The 22433-nt window shown below is 45.1% G+C and overlaps 2 long non-coding RNA genes across 2 annotated transcripts in view; one reads left to right on the top strand and one right to left on the bottom strand.

Moving 5' to 3' along the window:
- Nucleotides 1-22433, top strand: part of LOC133207681 (uncharacterized) — a 99111-nt gene that overhangs the window by 50243 nt on the left and 26435 nt on the right. The window lies entirely within an intron of this gene.
- Nucleotides 9495-12836, bottom strand: LOC133207629 (uncharacterized). The gene is made up of 2 exons (XR_009724097.1): nt 12748-12836; nt 9495-11106 (listed from the first exon to the last, which is right to left on the bottom strand). It is a non-coding gene; the product is annotated as an uncharacterized LOC133207629 (long non-coding RNA).

The raw sequence follows: 22433 nt of genomic DNA, 5'->3' as shown, positions 1-22433 counted from the left end.
CTGGGCATCTGGGAAGATTCCATACCCATTGTGAGAGGGTTTTTTTCATGTCTTGGTACTGTTATTTTTTTTGTGCCTGTTGCACGTAGAGTCCCAGACTGGTTTGGGTTGGAAGTGACCTCAAAACTCATCCATTTCCAATCCCCTGCTGTGGGCAGGGACACCTTTACCAGACCAGGTAGCTCCAAGCCCCGTCCAACCTGGCCTTGAACACTGCCAGGGATGGAACAATCTGTGGCTCCTTATGCCATAACATCTACATTGAATCAGCGTGCGTGCAGGAGGAGTGAGAAGGAGGTAGGAAGGTGTTCATGGCACTTGTGGGCCTCCACTCAGCCTCTTATTGAAGCAACTAGACAAATTAAACATTCATTCCGTAAAATAATAGCATAAATCCATTTGGGGTCACATCTTGAAAGAAAATCTGAAGTAGCTGTGAAGCCCATGTGTGCTGCTAAGCATGTGAAAACAGCTGAAGGGGAAAGAGCTTCCATCCTTCCTGATGGAGCAGGCTCGGGTTTGCTGGCTTTCCAGCACACGTCCCCGCAAGCAAGCAGCTGGCACGCAGCAGTGGCACGCGTACAGTGGAATGTGTCTGGCACAGGGGGCTTTTTCAGCTTGTGTTTTCCTAGCTGGCCATGCCAGGAGACGTATTTGTGTTTATTGCAGGGGCTGGGAGCTGCCTACAGGTGCTAATTATCGCCTGTTCCTCCTCCACAAGGGAGCCAGTGTGTGAGCCACCCTTCACCCCGCCTGGGAGTCACTATCCCATTGCTGGCCCTTCCCTGCAGCTGGGAATGAGCTGTTTGGGTTGGCCTTGGTGGTGCAGATGGTGCCACCTGCGGCATGCTCTGCCAGCAAGAGCGGTCCCAGGCAGCTGCCACTGCCTCTTAGGAGGTCATTCATGGGAGAGGGAAGTCAAAATGCATTTGTGCTTGGACAAGGCTCCCCAGGCTGACAAAGACCTTTGCACATCAAATGGCTGCTCCAACACCCTACCTGGGGGCTACAGACTACTGAGGGGGCCTGTTCAGCCCTGGTTATGATATGGTCTTGTAAGTTTGGGAGCAGAAAGCATTGGGCGTGCTCCCAAAGAACAAAGGCAGTCTGATTTCCAAGGTTTCACAGTGTCTGAACAGCCCCTTGCCTTGCATATAACATTATCTCCTGCACCATGAGAGGGTCATCAGAGAGGCTGGTCCCTTCCCAGGTGGCTATTTCCTAGCCCAGGATGGATGGGGCCTGGAGCAAGCTGCTCTAGTGGAAGGTGTGCCTGCCTGTGGCAGGGGGTTGGAACTGGATGAGCTTTAATGTCCCTTCCAACCCAAACCGTTTTGTGATTCCATGATCTGGAGGACACTTCTCTGGCATCACCGAGTGTGCCAGCCTCACTGAGGACAGGTTGGTCTTACACAACATGCAGAGTTTGCAGAAGTGGTAAAATCCAGACTATAAACTGAGATTTTTCTTCTGATGGCTACTGGACAAAGAAAAACAACTTCTGGCTTTCTTCTGCCCTTTCTGGTCCCATTTTTAATTAAGATTTAGGCTGATATAGCAAAATTGCTGCCTCTCCCTCTACTGCCTTTGTTGAAAAGACAGCTGAATGCAATTACTAAAGGAAAACTTTTGCACTGATGATATACTATTCATTTTCTAACTGTGGTCTTTCCTGATGTACAATAAAATAATAGAGTCTAAATCACAGCAGCCTGAAGGCTCAGGGTATGATCCTCTGACAGGTGGCCTTGGAGAAGGCAGAGATTTGAGAAGATTCCCGCAGTGGAGCTAAAAATGTCACATTTTAGCTTTGTCAGATATGTGTGAAAAAGGATGTCACAGAGTCTTTGCACCTGAAGCTATAGGAGTGGCCCTTGCTCCCTTGAGCACAACCAAGACTTGTTTGAAATTTGGTCCACCTCAGGGACCATCGTTTGAACTGAATAATAAAAGCTAAGTTGAGGCAAGTTCACTTCATGTCATAGAACCATAGAATGGTTTGAGTTGGAAGGGACCTTAAAGCTCATCCAGCTCCAACCCCAGCCACAGGCAGGGACCCCTTCCACTAGAGTAGCTTGCTCCAAGCCCCTGTGTCCAACCTGGCCTTGAACACTGCCAGGGATGAGGCAGCCACAGCTTCTCTGGGCACCCTGTGCCAGCGCCTCAGCACCCTCACAGGGAAGAGCTTCTGCCTAAGAGCTCAGCTCAGTCTCCCCTCGGGCAGGTTCAAGCCATTCCCCTTGGCCTGTCCCTACATCCCTTGTCCCAAGCCCCTCTCCAGGTTTCCTGCAGCCCCTTTAGGCACTGGAGCTGCTCTCAGGTCTCCCCTTCAGGAGCCTTCTCTTCTCCAGGCTGACCCAGCCCAGCTCTCTCAGCCTGGCTTCAGAGCAGAGCTGCTTCAGCCCTCACAGCATCTTTGTGCTCTTCCTTCGGACTTGCTCAAGCAGACTCACATCCCTCTTGTGTTGGGGCCCCAAGAGCTGAATGGGAGTCTCATGGGAGCAGAGTAGAGGGGTAGAACCACCTCCCTGGACCATGCTGTTGGTGTCGGGAGTAGATGTGAATGGTTCACATTGAGTTTTTTGTATGTATGGTGTGGTGTAGTTGTTTCGACCATTCAGAAGAGATATCTTTGTACAACCCTGAACCTTGCCAGAAGATCCACAGCCATATGTTTGCCTTTAAAAGAAATGGCAAACCCAGGCATTTTCCAGGAAAACCCTCCAATGTGCTGGATCTTTTTCTACGTTCCTTTGGGAAGAGGAGTTGAGTTTAATAGGAATTTTAAATTTGAAAGTTTCTTTAATAAATATTGAAGTGCTTTTTAGTTTTAAGCAATAATTTTCCCAAGAAATCTTAAAAAGAAATATGTATCTTTCATCATTGCTTATTTTTCATCATTTTTAGACCAACACCACTCATTTTCACTAGTGCTCTATGACCCGTTTTAGTACTAACATGCTGAAAATTAAACATACACTAAAGTACTTCACTAAATCAGGGATCAGAGCTCCTTAACGACATGTCCATGTATACTCTACCAGCCAGCCATAAGATTTTTTTGCATCTATTTATGTCCCTTTTTCCTCCAGTGCAGAAAATGATGCCAAGATGCGTTTCGCACCGGTTTACCACACACTGAGATTTCCCCTCCTTCCAGCCCCCTTACAGAGAGTGCTTTTGCTTGCCTTTATTACTTTAATATATCATTTTTCCTCCTGTGTTTCACAACATTGAGCAACTTCACCCTGGCTGCAATCACAGAATCATAGAATAGTTAGGGTTGGAAAGGACCTTAAGATCATCCAGTTCCAATTGCCTGTTTGGCATCCTGGTGAAGGAATCCCAGGCATGCTCCAGCAGTGTGCAGCCCCTCATGACCCACAGGTGGGCTTCAGGCAGCCGCTGTCACCTCTTCCCTTAGGTGTTTTTTGGAGCAGAGCTGGGTAAACCCCAGTTTTTCCATCTCACAGCAGCGCTTTGTGATTGCAGGGCTGTTTTTCCCTCTCCATCTCACTGTGAACCAACAGGTCTCGCTTGAAATGAATGAGTGGGAGAGAGAAAGAAGGAGAACAAATACCTTACAGTCCCCTGGTGAGGGAAGTATTAGGGCTGCCAGCACTCTAGGCTCAATTCCCAGCTCTGAAGCCTTTCACATCCCAGCTGGCCTCCCCACCCGAGGCCGCAGGATGCCCTGGACCAGGGTGAGCACATACTCCCTTTCTGTGCACAACCAGAAACTCCTCTTTGCAAAAGGAGTGAGAGCAAACCCACCGTGCTCCTCCAGACAGTTTCCATCTCCATGCACTGGTATTTTTCCACCTCCAAAAACATATTGTAAGAGCTTTCCAGCCCTTTCCCTTCTGTGGCCTTTAAAAGCATGTCAGTCACTGTAGTTGTTTCAGTAGCCGGTCCCATCAGAGCGGGTTCACCTCTATCAATTCCAATGGCACCTAATTTGTATGAATGAGTGTTTTCATGTGCACAGATATATGTAATGGTTTGGAAGACATTTATATGACTGATATAATTAAATCCAGTGGTCTTGTATTCCTTCAGATTTGGATAGCAGAGATATGAGAATACCAGCTCTTTCTTTATGCAGAAGTCTTACAGAATTTAATCAGAAAACAATAACCATTCTTAGGCTTTGGAGCTTTTGACTAGGATTTAAGAGCGAATTACATCATAGCAATTCTATAGAATGTCTTAAAAAGTCTTTGTGAGAGGGAATCATTCTCCATCAAGCCTTAAAGATTACACAGCCATTTCTATCGATTATTTCATTTCTCTCCAGCCCTACTGGTTGCACTTGTATTAATTTCTGCAGGGCTTTTCCATATGGCACATATTATTTTGGCCATAAAAACGCTCCCTGCAGTAAAACAGGCTCTGAAAGATGTACAGCCCCAGTTCAGCCCACTGAAATTGCATTAGCTCCCATCAAGGCTGAGTCAGGTTTGCAAACCTGTTCTGCACTCCTCTTCCTTACATCTATTCAACTTGCACAAGTTTGTGCAGTGATGCAAGAGTAGTTTCCTGCCCTGTGGAGATCTTCAGCTCCATATGTGAGATGATTGAGGCCCTCAGTGACATGGTTTAGTGGTGGACTTGGCAGTCCTGTAGTAATGGTTGGTCTTGATGATCTCAAAGGTCTTTTCCAACAGAGCTGATTCTATGATTCTCTGATGGAACTCCCATGTGTGGTCTAACAAGCTTGCTAGACCCCATCACACTTGGAGGAATATCAAAGAGATGAAGGTTGTGATCAATTAAAGCATTTTCAATTCTAATCAGCCTTTTCTTCCAAGTCTCCCCTCCTTTGTACCTTTGCCCTGCCTGTCCCTCCCTGTGAGCTGCAGCCAGCAGTGTTTATGATGTGTTATGAGCCACCACACGCCCCCCTCCTCCTGTGCTGGTGCAGCCATGAGGGTCTGTTGTTATTGCCATTTCTTCTCCTTGGGGCTTCACCCGTGTTCCTATTGATGTGCTCACCCATGTTCAGTGACCCTCTGTGGTGGTTCTCCATCCAGCTCCAGTGCCCCATGGAAGCACATGAGGTTAAATAGCATCACTTGACCATTACCCTTGGCCAGGAGCAGTCTGACCTATTTACTTATCAGAAGCTGATCTCCAAAGAGCTGTAATCAGCAATTGCAGCCAAAGGGACTAAACCTTGCAGGCTCATATGTCTCACTCGGCCTTTGGGATGCCAAGAGTGCACTTTTCTTGCTTGCTGCTGCTGTACTGTGGTGGGTGGGATGCCTTTCTATTTTCACCTTACCATTGACCTTATGATTTATTTTGTTTAACCTAAGCCTACTGAATTCCAGCCCTTCTTGTTCAGTCCAGTACAACCTGCAATATAACCTTACACCTAATTAGGTAAGCACACCGTGAGGCTTTGCTTACGTTCATTTTGCAGTGATTTATTTTTCTTCTCATACCCTTATGAAAGTGGACACCACCAGTGGTTGGTGGGGTCAGACTTCACCTTCTCTTGCATGAGCTTAAGTAAGCAAATGTCTTTGAGGAAACTTCAAAGGAGGGATTGAGAGAGGGGCAGCCTTTTAGCCCGGTAACGAGCAGCTTGGCATGTTGAGATCGAGCCCCAGCACGCTGCTGTATGTGTGGGCCACTTGGGTAAACCAGTAGTATTAGCCCAGAAGAAAGCGTGATTTGGGCATGATCTGATACAGCTGCATTTATGCCAATGACCTGATTTTGATTTCCAGAGATGGTGATCTAGTCCTTAATTTGTCGCTTACTGGATGTGGACAGTAGTAGTAGATTTTGATGAAGCTGTGCCATTATCTTCTAGAAGAGCATCTGGTCCCCTGCACAGACCTTTTGAAACGTGGCTAGAAATCACGTAATAGTGGGAACTTACTTCTATAACAGCAGAAATCATTTACAGCAAGGCCTTTGCCATTATTCCGCTGCATTTCTTTGACATATAAAAAGATTTTATATTGCATATTTTCCCATGCCCTTTCCCTGCTTACACTGTCTGCTTCGACTCGTTGCTAATGACGTTCGTTGACAAGCTCAGCGCATTTTGATAAGTCTTCTGCCAAAGTGTCTCTAATAAAAATAAGAAGAATGACAAGTGGAACAGTGCAAAAAAAGGATTCCAACAGCAACAATCGAAGGTTAAAGCAGCATAAAACAGGGGGGAAACATAACAAAAACAGAATGCAGTGAGCCCAGATCGCGCCTTTGTTAAGAATGTGTAATGCTTAGGTTTGTTTTATAGCCCTGGCTCTCAAGCTACCCGTGCATCTTAGATTCCCATCTTTTGCAGTTGTATGAATCTGCCTTCAATTCCTGGTGGAGCAGGGGCAACTCTGTGTTTTTACACATCTTTTTTACACCTTTAGTCGCATCGTTTTCCAAGAGCCAGAGTGAGGACATGTCTCCTGTCCATGGAAATACGACCACAGAAGGCTGGTGGTTCACAGCCCCTCTGCACAACTTGCTTCTCTGCTGCCAGAGGGCACAGATGCCGCAGCGGTGAGGTAGGGCAGATATAATGGAGAGCATGCAGCCAAGCATTTGGGACATTTCCTGGTTTGGCACTGGCCGGGGGTCCTTATGTGGACCTCAGCACAGCTGGGGAGAGCTGGTAAGAAGCTGCTCCAAGGGTGAAATTCCCAAACATGGCACCAGCTGTTGCCAGCGCTGCGTTGAAGCAGGGATTAAGAGCAGCCCTTAGACCTTATTCCTCAATCCATGTACCCGTTCCCTGCCTCCTCCACCATCACTGCTGCTTTTTGAAAGACACTTGTGATTTCTCAGCTCTGTGCCTTTCCCTCCTCCAAATGAAAGAAGAAACTCAGTCCGTAGAGCGTGCCTTTGCCTCTATTTGGGCTTCACCAAACCATGATGATGCTATTGTTAAATGATGATCTCATAAGACAGCTGGAGTATGTGTTTTAGGACGACGATCAAGGGGGAATAGATGTAAAACTGAATCGGCCCAGTGCGTGATTCCGGTTCACACAGTAAGCACATCTCCTCATGTCAGGGCTTAGTGGTGTGAGCTGGGATCGAGTGCAGGGGAAGTCAGTGACAATACCATTTAATACACACTGAATGACCTGTGTGAGATTCTGGAGCTTTCTGCAGAATTTAATAAAGCTTTTCAGCTGTTTCACAGATTGCCTTGACAACCTTTTCAAAGACGTGGGAAGGCCAAAGTATCTAAAACAGCTTTAAAGCCCTTGGCCCCAAATCTGGTCTGAGCACAGCTGTGTCTAACCCCACCGTGAGAACCAGAAAGCATCGGAGTTCACTGTTAGTGCTGCGAAGGTCTTGGTTTGGCACTTCTCCACTGTGAAAGTCCCTCTTTGAAGGGATCCCCCATTTCAGTTACAGGTGTGCCCAGAGCAGAGAGCAGGCGGCCTGGATCAGGGGACAGCAGCAGCTGCAGGGAAGGGTGACCCCACTGCTGTGTCCCTCATGTTGGCTATGGACCCTTGCTAACCCTGTTATCCGAGTCTATTTTAGCACCCCAAGGGGGAGCCACCATTTGAATACATAATGTAATGCCTTTTAGTCAGGATTAGGGGAAGATCATATCTGGGTTCCTCTCCTTGTGCCACAAATGGTATTTTTAGTGCCCTCAGCTGGAGTTTCTGAAGAGGAGAAGACTCTGCTTACCCCTGTAGGGGTTTTTCCAGTGGTATAAGTAACTCCTTCTGCTTGTTCCGTAATGCACCAATGGGACTTTTTGAACTTGTTCAGGCAAGTTCTGTTTTTGAAGGGAGTTTAGGTACCACCAGTTTTCATTGGAATTAAGCTCTCAAACACCTTCATCTGTTTGACACCAACTTACCAGTTCCTGTGGGGTCTGTCTATGAAGGTCCCTCAGGACATAAAGGAGTCCTAGGCCTCCTGTAAGGTACAGGTGATTGGGTTCCTCTGGGGCAGCTAGAAGTGCAGACCCACATGGAACAGCTTTTGGCTATGTGCAGGACCAGCACGGTGGGCTGGAGATGTGGGCTTGCTCATGGACACCAGATTTGGGATCTCTGAGAATTTGTTTTGTAAAGCTGGAGAGTGGTGAGGGCTTGGTTCTATCACCTGGGCCTGAGAAAGCTATATCCTGCATCCTTAAAAACCCCAGCAGTTGAAATAAGAAATAAAAAGGGCTCAGCATGCAGTAATGCCACTGAGGCACATGGGCATCATCTTGGGGGATGCTGTAAAAGCCCTCTAGGGTGAAATGGGCATGGCGAACCCCTGCTGTTCCCCTAACCTCACATGGCAGTGCAGCCCTGTGCTATGCTGAGCTCCCAAGGGATGAGAGCATCAAGGACTCGGACTGTAAGTCCTTCTCAACTGGACCCTACTCATGGACATTGATTGCAACTAGTCTAGATCAAACACTGAAAGCTAAATGGTACCCACTGCAGGTCTCCATCCTGGGAAATCTCTCTTGACCAGATCCATCAACTCAACACTCTCCATCTACTATGTCTTTTGGACAAAAGGAAAATCCTATCCTATAGGAAGCCAATACTAGAAACATAGAGCACACCCCAAACAACTTTTGAGTAATACCCTTAGAGCCCCAGTGGTCTGGGAGGGTTTTATAGTCTAAATATCATACCTGGGCCCCTGGAACAGGAGTGCAGGCATCCAGAAACTTGGCAGGTAACAAATCTCCATGCTTCAAAAGGCAGATGTCGTCATTGCTTGGCTTTGTGGCACCAGCACCTGGTTTGCTGGAATTGGTTTATGTCTGCCTTTCCTCTCCTGGCTCTTTAGAGGGATGTGATGACTGATTTCACTCAGGTCTCATCCCTACCCTGCAAACCCTACATTTCTCTTCACCTGCAGCACCCCATGGATGTTGTCTTGCTTCTGCCCTGGGCTGGTGTCATCGTGCTCCTCCTGGCACAGGGGCTTCACAGACCTTAGATCCCACATTTGCAGGTGGAAGAGGGGTCTCTGTGCCATAGTGCTGGTCCCATCTCCAGAGAAGATCTGCCCTGGAGCAGGACCCATGCTGAGCTCTGCCATAATGTGCTGGGGCTCAGGTCCCACCATCCACCCCAGGCGAGGTACAGTGCCTTCTTCTTTCTTCCCTCCAGAAAAGATTAATTTGGTTGCTTTGCAAGCTTATGTCAAATACCTTATTTTTTTTCCCTATGAAAAACAGAATTGCCACCAAAAGAAGTCATAAAAAAAGCAATATTTCAACAAGTTTGAATTAGAAAACTTGATTCTTTTTCTTATTTGGAACATTCCTTTTTAAACTCCTCTGAAAAATTCTACTTTGCAATCTAAACTATTTCTTTTCTTTCCTGGAATGTCCTTCAATTTTGCTTATACATCTCAAAACACCTCTCCCACCTCCCCTCTAAAAACAGTCTGTAAAGAAAATAAGTAATCTACTTTTGGGGCTGAGCAGAGCCATTGATCCATCCCAACAGGAAACACTGCACGCTTCCTCGTTCTCCAAAGAAAATCTTTCTCCTTTTTTCCCCCTTTTTGTCCCACAGTTTTTCCCCTTTGTTCCATGAGGTCGACTTGGGACAATTCCTCCCCTCCCCAGTTTTCAGTATTACACAAGTGGATCAGAAAAAATAGCCATTCAGCTGCTGTAACCGCAATCTAAATAAGAATGAGAAGATATTCCAGCTGTTTCTCTTGGTTTCCATTTTTCTCAGTTTCTGGCTCAATAGCTCCCAGAACCTATTACACTAATTGTTCTTTCCCAAAATCTGACTGCCAACAGAAGGCAGGGAACCAGTCTAACATTTTCAACTGGAATTTCTACTACTTTGGTTTGTTCCTGACTGTGGTTTCCAAGAACTTGTTTGCCCTCCGAGATGTTGGACATTTTGTGCTATTTCCCAAACTTCAACTTAGACTCCTGAAGTCTTCATCTGATAAACATGAAATTCATTATCACAAGTGATGTTCTGTGGTGGGGCAGATACAAATATCTCCTTCGTTATATGGTTTCCAGCCTGTGATGAGATAATTAAGATGTTTATATGAAGCTAGGAGGGAATCAGTACGAGGTCAAGCCCACTGTGTGAACTCTTCAGTGCAAAACCACCTTCTCAGGTTTCCACAGGCATTTCTCTTTGAGCAAATATGCTTAATACCTGGCCAAAATGTTCCTTCTCCAGCCAAAATGCATCTTCTAAATGCAGTGCACATTGTCAAAGGGAATGCTTGGGCTCCATTCAAGCCAGTTGTTTGTCAATGTTTTCCCAGCGTTCTCCTAATTGGAAGGGTCTATCTCAGCAGCACTTTAACCACTTGGTTGTGTCCAGGACACCAAACACGTTACATGTGGTAGAAGCAATAAACGAGGGTAACGATATCTTTATATTATGGGCCCTGAATTATCTGCGAGTTATTGAATAAAATTAAATCAGTGTTATCTACATTGTGCATCACCCACTGGCAGTCTAGGCTTGCAGTCGATAGAATAAATCAGGTGCTTAAAATTAGGCACATATTTAAGGGCTCTGTTAAAATACAGCCTAAATGCTCCGCAGATTGAGGAGGGACTTAAAATTTCTCTACTATAGAGAAATGGGAGTGGGATATGGGATCCTCTTCTTGCGTTTAACCCAGTCAAGACCAAACTAAACCCAAGCAAAGCCCTTGTCCACCTTGTCTGCTATTTTGTTCCTATTTCCCTTCACATTTCTCTTTTCTCCAGCCTAAGACCTTTGATAACATGGAACAAATAAAAACCCGCTGTAATTGTTTGCAGCACTGGGGAGCTTTTCTTGACGTGTCCCAGAGCTTCTGCTGCGAGGGAGCCAGGCGCTGGCAGCTGGTTCCACTTTAGAGCCATGTACGAGACTCGCAGCTCATGCAGTTGTCGTACATTTATAAACCCCTATCACGCTGGAGCTCTGTCTCTGCACCCGCCTTCACGCCAGTCTGGTTTTGCTCCTACTCTGTTGAGTTCTGGTTTGGTTTTCTTTCGTCTCCCCCTTTTTTCCCCCTTTTGTTGTTTGCAGAATGAGTAAACATCTTTTCACAAGCAGGAATAAGGCTGTGGACACTTTTGGCTGCTGCTCTCCCTTTGCTACCACTCCTTCATGTGTATAAGTTTAGCAGGGGGTCCAGGAGCTAAAATGGGAAGCACATGGTTTTGTGACTTTACAATTGAAATAAAGAAATCTAATATGACAGAAGCATGTCATATTAGAAGCAGCATGTTGTTTATGGAACTACAGATTTCAGTGAAGGACATCCCTACCAAATCATAATTAAAACTACCATAATGACCTCCAAATTTCATTTGTTGGGCTGAGAGGAAGGAAAATACAGATATTTTCAGCGGGTTCTGCTGAAACAATTTATGGAGACCCACAGCTGGTTTTAATGTGCTGATGAGCTGGGAAAACAGTCAAAATTGTACTCCAGTCAAGTGACTGTATAATATCTGAGGGCAGAAAGAGACCAAAATCTCTGTCATTTTATTTGATCTAATGAATAGTGTTTTGTAACTGAAAAACGTAATTGCTCTGCATGTCTGTTACGTGCACACTTCAGTCGTAAAATCCACAGTGCCACCAGTGGAACCAATGAAAACACTTTTAATGTGATTTCTTTAACTCTTTTAATTCTTCTTAAAAGCCTTTTTGGAATCAACCAAATGTTTGGCATGAAAATCTTCTGCAGCATTTATGCTGGGGAAGAAATCTGTGCTCCTTAAAATAAAAAGAACGGGATTTTTTTTTCTTTTGCAAGAAAAGACATTTCAACAGAATAATTTTCTACCTTTTGAAACGGATTTGAGGTTTTTTCACTGGAGTTGCCTTTGAAGTCAAAGACACAAAAACAATCAACTTTAAAATTAGCACATAAAATTAATGATTGCTGGAGTTGGCAGGCAGACTGGAAAACCAGGACTCTTCTGGCATTTGCATTTGGAAAAGCTTCAAAGCTACTGCCTGTGTTTGACATTAGAAGGGAGGACTGAAGAGTGAGGGAGAAAAGAGGAAAATGCCTCCTAAATATCAGGTGCAGGGCTGTGTTTGCAGACTCAGTCTTAGGGACATCACTTAAAGCAAATCTTGCTAACCTTTGTGCATGAGAGATGGGTGGTTGTCCATTTGATGGGGTTTGGGTTGCGTGGGGGTTTTTTGGGGGGGTTTGGTTCATTTGTTGGGGTTGGGTTTGGGTTTTTTTGTTTGCTGTTGGTTTGGTTTTATCTTTAGCATTTATAGGTGAAAATAAGCAAGGGTTTGGTTTTGGGGGAGAAATGGAAGAAGTCGCTAATACGATCATTCATTACAAATCAATAGCTGTCCCTAACCTCGAAGAAATACACATATAAAGGAATATATGTGTATATATGATATAAATACATATAATACATATATGATATATATGATATATATATCATATGTATATCATATATATATCATATATATATCATATATGCAGTGAGGTGTCCCTGCCCATGGCAGGGGGGTTGGAAGTAGATGATCTTAAGGTCCTTTCCAACCCTAACTATTCTATGATTCTATGATATAAATACATATAAATATCTATTATATAAATACATATATATATAAATGACCAGGTTGTGTTAAGAAGACACTGTTGGAATTAGCTAAACTTAAGAACCTGAAAGCTGTTCCTTCTCTGGAGAAGCTCATATTTGATCACCTACCCAAAGAGCAAAACTAGCAGCCCAAGTATATTTGTTTTCCCAGTAAAATGAAGCATAATCTTTCTGGGGAGCAAAGGACTCAGAACTACCTGCTTTATGCCTTCATTAATGGAAAATTAAGCTTTCCCTCTCCTCTGAGAAGCCAGCCGGGTGTGGGGTTGGTGATGGAAGACAGCTGCAAACAAATGTGTTGAGTGAATTAATGGACTGTGTGGCGGTGGAAAAAGAGGCCAGCTCTGCAGGAAGGATTTGGTTATCACATGGAGTGAGCAAGACTGAGAGAAGGACAGTAGGGACCGTCTGCAAGTTCAGCTACAAACTGTTTGAAAGAGCAGGAAAGGGTGTCATGAGAGAGAGGAAAAAAAGAAACTGCATTTCGAGGAGCAAGAAATGGCAAAAACTGAGCTGCTGTAAGTTAGATTCCTGTTTTCTCGAGTGGATTTGGCTTCAAAAGTAATTAGCTTCTTGTCACATGCTCGGGCAGTCATGCCAAGCAGTTCAACAACACAGTATTTTTGTCATTGCACAAAAGGTGATATTGAGCCCAGAATAACTGTTTCCATTTATGACTTTGGCTTTTGGCCTAAGCTCAAAGGAAGAGGGAAAAAAAAAAGGAATGATATCCTTTTCTGAAGGTCTTGGGGCACTTGAGTTTCAGATGTTAGTGTACAAGAAAGTTGACCAGGGTTTCAGTGTCCATAGTAAAGCCGGCTCCCCAGTAGCTTTATTTGGGTTGTTCTGCTGTTCACTGGTGAGAAAACCCAGTGGAGAAACCATGTGGGATCAGGAACTGAGGCTGCAGCGATTCCTTAACCCTCTGTTTACCAAAGCCTTTTCTAAGGTGTCAGCAACTTCAGGAGGAAGAGGAAGACTCAGTAGCCAAGACTTTGTGCATGATACAACCGCTCTAGCACTAAGAGCTATTCTAGTCCCCATTGAGCCACTGTCTTGGGAATGTTCCTTTAACACCCCAGGAAAACATTTTGGTCCCTTGATGTGTTGGCACGATACACCGAGAAGGGTGACAGAGTTCCTCCCTGCTAAAAGAAATGATTGTTTAGCCTGAATATTGATTAAGCCAACAAATCATGCTGTAATAACCACAGAGGTACCCACAGGGGTAGACACTAGGTGAAAGAGGGCTTTTGCTTGCAGGGAAACGGATAGCACACCAAGGGTGGATGTATATGTGGAAATGGATTTAATAAACACCTACTGAGCCTCCCTCCTACTTCCCTGCCTGTAAATGCCCACCATGGTATTTTAATCTTGATGGTTTTAATAATACAAGAAAATCTGATTAATAATTACATTTGGGAATGTTTCTGCTTAGCTAACTCCAGGGCATTGGTTTAACTTGACACAACCAGTGTTTGCTTTAAACTGTGTGGACCATGCCAGTCCAGGGGGGTGATTCATTTGCTGGCTAATTAACAAATGGCTAATGTAAATGTAACATTCACTTCGACTTACATTCCTGCAACCCAAACTTCTTTTTGATTAGGGTAGCTGCAAGTGGAAGCCAAATATTTTCCTTGCTGGAGCCAAGGGGATGGCATATGCTACTCGTTTAGGTTTCCATTTCCTTTGCATCTTTTCAGGGGCTGGAAGTCAGGCATTAACATTTCCGAATACAGTCATTTCTGTATGAACGTTTGCAAATACACCACCTCTCCCCCCGATTTTCTAATACAACTAAAACTAAATGCCAAGTTCTTTCATTTGCAAAAAGAATGTGCTCTATGAGGTCCCCCATTCATTCTCCTTGTATTTCCTGGTAAATAAATACATACCCAATATAGCTTTAATAAGCTTTTATATCTCTCCTGTGCTGAGCATCCTTCAGCTGACTGGTGAGCATAGGTTTGAATAGGGGGTGGCTGGAGGTGACCAATGCAGCCACATGCACAGCCCATGTGATGCCACATGTGGGAATAGTGCACCTCTGCTATAGACTACAATCCACTTCTCTAATACCTCTTCCATATAGAACCATAGAATGGTTTGGGTTGGAAAGGACCTTAAGATCATTCAGTTCCAACCTCCTGCCATGGGCAGGGATGCCTCACACTAGACCGTGTTGCCCAAGGCTCTGTCCAGCCTGGCCTTGAACACTGCCAGGGATGGAGCATTTGGGCAGCCTGTTCCAGTGCCTCACAATCCTCACAGTAAAGAACTTCTTCCTTAAATCTAACCTGATCTTCCCCTGTTTCAGTTTAAACCCATTCCTCCTTGTCCTATCGCTATATTGTGTCCTTGTCCTATATCATTAGGTTGGATTCCCGGGGCTGAATGAGATGGTTCCTGGCCTGGGCACCCACCTCATATGTTGCTGCAAGAGCTTCTTTGGTTTAAATGCTGGGAAAGTTCATGGTGAGAATCTATCATTGCAATTAAGTGAAGGCTTGTGATCTTATGGAACATGTTAGCATGAATGTCCTACTCCAACTGGCTAGCTCTTTTAGTTTCCTTTGTGGGGAACTACCTTCTTAAGAGAGCTGGATTTTGGAAAGCCTGTCCCAGGAAGCATGAGACAAAGAGCTCAGGTCTCTCAGTGGTAATTTTGCCACTTCTGCTTTGCAAGCTTGGAAAGGTGACATAGATCCTTTTCCTCAGTTTCCAGCTCAGCAAGGCAGAGCAAAGACTGCTGAAACCCATCAGGGGCTGCTGTGAAGTACAATGAAGGCACGTTCCTAAAGAGCTGGGAAATCATCTGATGAAAGCCATATGCTGATACTGGGCTCATCTAACACCGGGTTGATTTGGGGATTATTTGGAAATGACCCAACAGAGAAAGGGCTTGTGATGACTCCTGAGAAATGCCTGCACAGGATCAAGCATCAGCCTGTTTCTCCCAGAGAGAGATCCAGGCACATCCAAGGGGATTTATGTTAGAAATTGCACTGTAAGCTATCACTAGCATCATTCCGATGCGATTTCCAGCACCTCCTCACTACAGCTCTGTTTCAATGAGATGCAGAGATACTTGGGGGTTTTTCACCCTATTTTGATGCCTTCTGGTGATGTAAATGCACTTTTCACTTCATTTTGTTGAAGGTTTGGGCCAGGACTGTGGGTTGAGATTGGGAAATCCAGGTTTGGCTCTGAATTATGCCGCTCTGTTCTGTTGTTGAAACTAGAGGAAGGGCATGAAACGTTCATGGGGCTTGCACTCATGAGGGATACAGATCCATAAACCACCACCTTCTCTTGGTAGCTGGCAAAGGGAGCTGTGCTCTACCTCTGTGTATTTATTTTGCTGCTCTATGGACTGCCTGAATACATAAAGTATCATTGCCCCTGTTTCATGTGCATCCACCTTAGTGAGGCTGGAGCTGAGCAAACACAAGCATTATACATCATTAGTGCTGACTGGTGTCTTCTTGACTCTCCTGTGTTCCCTTATGGCACAGGGAAACCTATATAAGGAAAATTGGCTGGCTCTTGAAAAGCATAAATGAGAGGAACTTGCTGCAGGGAAAGGTTTCTCAGTCCCGTTAGGGTTCGAGAAGGAGTTCAAACACTTCGTTCTTCAGCTGCTGGAGATAAAAGTCCTGGTACATTCAATTCCCACTTTCTGCTGCTGCCAATAAGCAGGGGGGCTTCTTCCTCAGCCTCTTACCACTGCAGAAATAACAAGAGATAAAGCAAGCAAAATAAATAAATGCTTTGTGGCTAGAATAGATAATAATTTCACCAGCTGAATATTAAAATATCAAAGCTGAAGGAAAGGATATGTAATTGTGGGTCTTTGAAGTTCAATAAAGGTCTGTTTCATCAGCATGGTAGCTAGTATTTCAAATGCAAAGACAGAATGATAATACTGCGCTGGCATTTCTGACCCGCAGAGGATACGTTAGGAGAAGAAGGAAGTCCTTTAAGACAGAAGCCATTTAGACTGTGGCTGATTAATTATAGAGTCATAGAATGGTTTGGGTTGGAAGGGACCTTAAAGCTCACCCAGCTCCAACCCCCTGCCACGGGCAGGGACACCTTCCACTAGAGCAGCTTGCTCCAAGCCCCTGTGTCCAACCTGGCCTTGAACACTGCCAGGAATGGGGCAGCCACAGCTTCTCTGGGCACCCTGTGCCAGTGCCCCAACAGCCCAAAATGATCTGTCCCTGGCAGGAAAATGTTGCTCGGCATCATTCATCTCCAATTTACTCATGCTGTATTTCTGGGGTGTTTTTAAAGAAGGATGGTTTGCCCAGGTACAGGGGACACACTTGGAAATGGACCTCTCTGTGCTTAGTTATGCTGGCATTATCCCCAGATTAAAAAGAAGATCCAGTAAACTGTGACTGAACTTGATTTGCTTGGTCACTATTCCTAAACTAGGGCCAGTGTTAAAAAGCTTAGCAACATTTCTAGAATGGTGAAAGTTTGTACTCCACTCTGTATAGCAGGTAAAGAAAAGTCATCCTTGAGACATCTTACACAGGACATAATGACCTGAAAAAGATAACAACAAGGGATTCACGCTGATGTTATTTTATGTTGTTTCGTGGTTTTAGTTTTGGTGACATTGTTAAAGAAAGATGTTTCCTTGTGATCACTATGGCATAAAAGATGTCCTTCACTTATGCTATGCTAGGCTGCAAGAAAAGCTATTAAAGCCAACTGAAGCTTTATGAGTACCAGCAGTGTTTATACCATGCAGTTCTTGTACTTAAGAAGAGTTTAGTACATTAAGGTTACTATAATTTTTAGAACACTACCATCACATTTGGATACGTTTTCTGTTTCACATTAACATCCAGTCCTGTTTTGTGGTTGAGGAAACACAAGCAAGAGCCCCCAGCTACATGCCAGTGGAAGAGGAGCTTTTATTGGAGGGTAGGGATGCTGAATAACCCCGCAGCTTCCTGTTAGTGTTTTAATAGCAGGACTTTCCCACCTGGTCTTGGCTAGAAAGTCAAACTTGAATGCTTGTGTGGAGACCTAGTAAAAGTGTGAGAAGAGTATACCATATCTGATTTCCTAAGTAAAGCGTGTTACATGCTTTTTGGTTCAAAGTAGGAATCAGCCTGTGGGAAAAATACGGTCTTTTTCAGCATGCTTTGTATGCACGGGAGGTCTTGACCAGGGTGTTTAAAACATCACGGTGCAATATAAAAGAAATCAAAGTTTCCAAATGAGGCAGCTCATTTTGGTGTTCAACGCTCACATGCAGTGGCTGCACAGTAGATGGAAGGCTTAAGCGGTGATTGGAAGAGGCCAGTTAAGGAGTCACCTTGGTTGACTCCTCTTTGCTTGACTACTTAGAGCAAGAGAGCTTTACAGCACATCCCATGCCTGATCATTTGTCTAAGCCCAGCTTGAGCATCAGTGCAAGGGGGTGAAAGCGTTCCCTTAGGCTGTGGCAGCCGAACTGCTCAGCATCAGTGAGGCTGGAGGAGCTGGAGGTTGAGGGCAGCCAAGTGGTTTACAGTGGTGAAACATAATCCTTCAGATTAGTTCCACTTTTCATTTAGCCTAGTTTCATATCAGTGCCCTGGGGGCAAGGGGAGAAGTGTTGTCTCAGCATGAAGGGAGAGCTTTGGAGAAAGGCACAAATGGGTTTCTCCCAGTACAGTGTCCATGGGGATATGTCCCTTGTTTGTTGCTGGTCCAGGTGTGTTTATGTTGCACAGTGTGGATATCCTTTCTGTCCTGCAGGTTTGAAAACTGGTGTCTGCTGTTACTCTGTGCAGTGCAGGTCCTGGATGTGACTGAGCCTTTGGGTGCCACGCTAAAGGAGTTGTGACAACTTTCACCTTGACTCCAGTGAACATTTCCATTGATGTGGGCATACTCCGGTCATCAAACCATCAGCTGTTTGAGGCTGGGAAACTCTGCTGCTCCTAACACAGCAGGGCTCTGCTCTTTACTGGCATTTCTCACATTGGCTTCTGAAGAATTCACAGGATCTAAAAGGGCTCTGCAAAGCCCTTCCTGCCACCTAAATTCAGTGATGGTTTGAAGGTTATGAATAACTTGTTTTATGTCAGAGCAAACTTCCAGGGTTCAGAAAAAGGTTAAACTTGAGATTGGGTTTCTTTTGCAGGTTGGGGTTTTTCTCTGCAGGAGAGTTGGGAGTATGTGAATGAGCCTTAGTCCTTGCTTGGGTGCTCCTGTGCTGCATGGCTGAGGGGTCTTTCTTATCATTCTCTTGAGATATGCTGCTCTGGTCCCTTCCTGCTTTCTGATGTTGCTGGATTCGAGGAGTCCTCTGGCGTGCCCCTTCGAGCTGGCCAGATGGGGCTGAGAAATGGGGTCACCCCAATTTTGAGGCTGGCATGGGCTGACCCTTGCAGCCTCCTCTCTGAGCATCCCTCTGCACAAGCCATGTCTGTCCATCAGGGATTCAACACGCAGGGGGATGCAGGTCCCTGTGGGAGAGCCTCTTGATCCCTGAGCTTGTCAGCTCTGACCGTCCTCTCGGGGTTTAAACAGAAGACAAAGAAGACATTCAGGAAGTACCACAAATCAAAACCAAATGAAATCTAAATGAAACCATAATATATAAGAGAAACAGCAAACAAGGATTTCCTCTCTTCGAAGGTAGAGCTGGCAATTTAAATTAAACCAGGCAAAATCAGTGTGTGATACACAGTTCAATGGAGAGTCGGAGTGTCCTGGTTCTGCTTGAAAGTCAGATTCAGCCCTGTAGGGTTTCCTCTGTGCGTAGACCTGTTTTTGTCTGTCAGCTGCTTCTAGTAAACCACTTTAATGAAGTCTTGGTCAATGTCAGAGTCAAGATCTGTTTTATAGGGATGTATTTGTGGCAGAGCATCCAAATACCTGCCTCTGAATTTGTCAGTTATAACTACATTCTCAGCAGATGTTGAAAGCCATAAACCTCATGCTGAGGGCTTTCAGTATCACTTAAGTGCTTGAGCCATGTTCTTGGAATGGGTTTATGAGGAAAACTCGGCACAGGGAACCGGATCTCTATTTTGTTTTAGCTAGTGATAATGAATGCCCATGGATAGAAATGGCAAAGCCATTCTAAACAAGCACTTTTCCAAACGGAACAGCACTTACCTTGCAGGAAAATACCAGAAGATACTGGAAAGCCAAATGCTGTCTCAAGCTAAGCTCAACCTGATGGAGTGAGAGGCGGGGTGGGTTGGTCAGAGCAATGGGGGAAGCACTTTCGGCATGTTAAAGCAGCTCATTAAAATCAAACTAATTGCTTGGCCCTCAAATTATCTAATAGCTGGTTGTCCTTCCTTCAGCTGGCTCTGTTCCCTTTCTGACACCAGAGCCAAGAGCCAGCATGTAACTCTGATTTAGAAACGTCAACGTGGTTTAGGTTAGGGAGTGTTTATAATAATTATGAATTGCCTTTATGGTTTGTTTGCTTTCCATAGCAATTGCAAGAAGACAGCAGCTGACAGCTGTGGAAATTCCTTGTGTTGTTCCCCTACTAGAGACCAACATGGATTTAATTAGTGCGGACCAGCAGCACCGTATTATTACATTAATAAGAATTAGAAAGCTATTTGCACCTGTGCTAATGTAACACTATTTATCCCATAGTGTGCTAAAGCATTAAGTGCTTCAGGTCTCTAATGACACTGGCTTTACAAAGGGGAAGACTGCGGTGAGAGTCAGAGCCTTTCCCAAACACACAAAGCTACCAGGCAAAGGGGAAATTCCTCCCCATGCAAAGCCATAGGGGTTGCCTAATGCATGCAGGCTGTTGAGGAAGAGGCACCATATATATGTATATATGTGTATGCATGTACTTACAACAAATACCCAAGATCACTATACGAAATCATTTCTATTTACACAAAAGGTGCATGGGGAGGGAAGCAGAGTTGCTGAAAAGCAAAGCAGAGGCTGCCAGGGCTATTAACAGATTCTGCTTGTGCTGTGCAAAGCAAACAGTGATTTTTAACAGATCAGCCAAGAGGTTTGCTGTCAAAAAATCCTTTACCAACCTTCTAGGATCCCTTCCGCCCCTAAGCAATAGCGGAATAGAGCTGTTTGCTGAGCTGATACGCTCTCTTAGGTTTGGCTGTTGTAGAGTGAGTATAGTTGATACTGATTGAGGAAGTAGATAGACCATGAGGAAACACGTTGGAGTCTAAACTATACCTCATCCCCACAAAATATTTGCTGTGGTTGAATTTGTGCTGCTTGAAACTTGACTCTTTCATTTAATTTCTATTTATTTTTGGCGTTGTTGGTGGTAGGAGATGGCGATGTCCCTCCTTGAAGCTTGTGTACCCTTCTTGGAAACACAAAGGAAATCAACTTCTCCCGGGGTGACAGCATTTATTGTTATTACTCCTAGTTATTTGTTTTTATTTTAGTGGGGTAGAGGAGGCCAATCAGGGTCAAACTGTGTGAGGCATCATATAGGAAGAGATGGTCCCCACCTCAGCAACAATTGCAGTTCAGTGAACGCCTGGCTTCAGTGAAGTGCTAAAGCAGGGATTTAATTGTAACCACATGCACAAATCCCTTTGATGCTGCATCATATCGGAAGCTGTGCTACAAGACAATAATTAGGAATAGTGAGCAATCATCTGGACCATGGATAGAGAGGAAAGCAAAGTGCTGAGAGGACACGCATTCACACAGGCCAAATAGATAAAAGGTGGTGGCCTTTTCCTTGTTGCTCTGCATGGATCCCTGCTTTGTCTGCGAGGAGGCAGGAGGTCGCTAGATCAAAAGTAGCCCATGTAATCTCATTAGACCTCTTGCTCAACCCATAAGCATCTTAACTACTATCCCATTGAAGCCAAAGGAAGCTGACATGCAGATGTGGGTGGCAGTGTGATTGGGACTGCAGGCTGTGAAAGCACCTTGGGCATGCGTGGAGACCTCATAGCAGTCTTCCAGTATCTGAAGGGGGCCTATAGGGATGCTGGGGAGGGACTCTTCAATAGGGACTGTAGTGATAGGACAAGGGGTAATGGGTTAAAACTTAAACAGGGGAAGTTTAGATTGGATATAAGGAGGAAATTCTTTCCTGTTAGGGTGGTGAGGCACTGGAATGGGTTGCCCAAGGAGGTTGTGAATGCTCCATCCCTGGCAGCGTTCAAGGCCAGGCTGGACAGAGCCTTGGGTGATACGGTTTAGTGTGAGGTGTCCCTGCCCATGGCAGGGGGGTTGGAACTTGATGTTCTTAAGGTCCTTTCCAACCCTAACTATTCTATGATTCTATAAGTGTTGGCATAGTGGAGTTGTCATTCTTAACCCCCCAAAAGCATGAGGTTGGGTGCCTCATGCTGAAGCTGCATCTGATTCTCCAGCAGAAGTGCAATTATTCCACAGGTCAGCATCTCTAGCTAGCTTTGACCTGGACCTGGTGAGTTTGTGACAGTGTCAGCAAGTTGCTGGTACTTCCTTGTCCACCAGCTTCAACTATATTTTGTTAAAAGGGACAACTTGCGTACATGAACCTCTTCCTCCTCTTCCATTTAAACTGAAAGAAGGGAGACTGAGCTGAGCTCTTAGGCAGAAGCTCTTCCCTGTGAGGGTGCTGAGGCGCTGGCACAGGGTGCCCAGAGAAGCTGTGGCTGCCCCATCCCTGGCAGTGTTCAAGGCCAGGTTGGACCCAGGGGCTTGGAGCAAGCTGCTCTAGTGGAAGGTGTCCCTGCCTGTGGCAGGGGTTGGAACTGGATGAGCTTTAAGGTCCCTTCCAACCCCAACCATTCTGTGATTCTGTGATCCACTTCTGGATGTGGTGAACAGCAGAGTAGCCATCTGGCATTTTCGTGCATCAAGCTGAACTAGAACAGATTGCTAACATCTTCCACTTGTGGATCTGAATTCT

The sequence above is a fragment of the Neopsephotus bourkii genome, unplaced genomic scaffold (genome assembly GCF_033783945.1).
Source record: "Neopsephotus bourkii isolate Nb327-2 ecotype Australia unplaced genomic scaffold, CSIRO-AGI_Nbou_v1 NB_234, whole genome shotgun sequence".
Classification (NCBI taxonomy): Eukaryota; Metazoa; Chordata; class Aves; order Psittaciformes; family Psittacidae; genus Neopsephotus; species Neopsephotus bourkii.
Note: the sequence above shows the minus strand (reverse complement) of the source record. Positions and strands in the feature narration are given on the sequence as shown.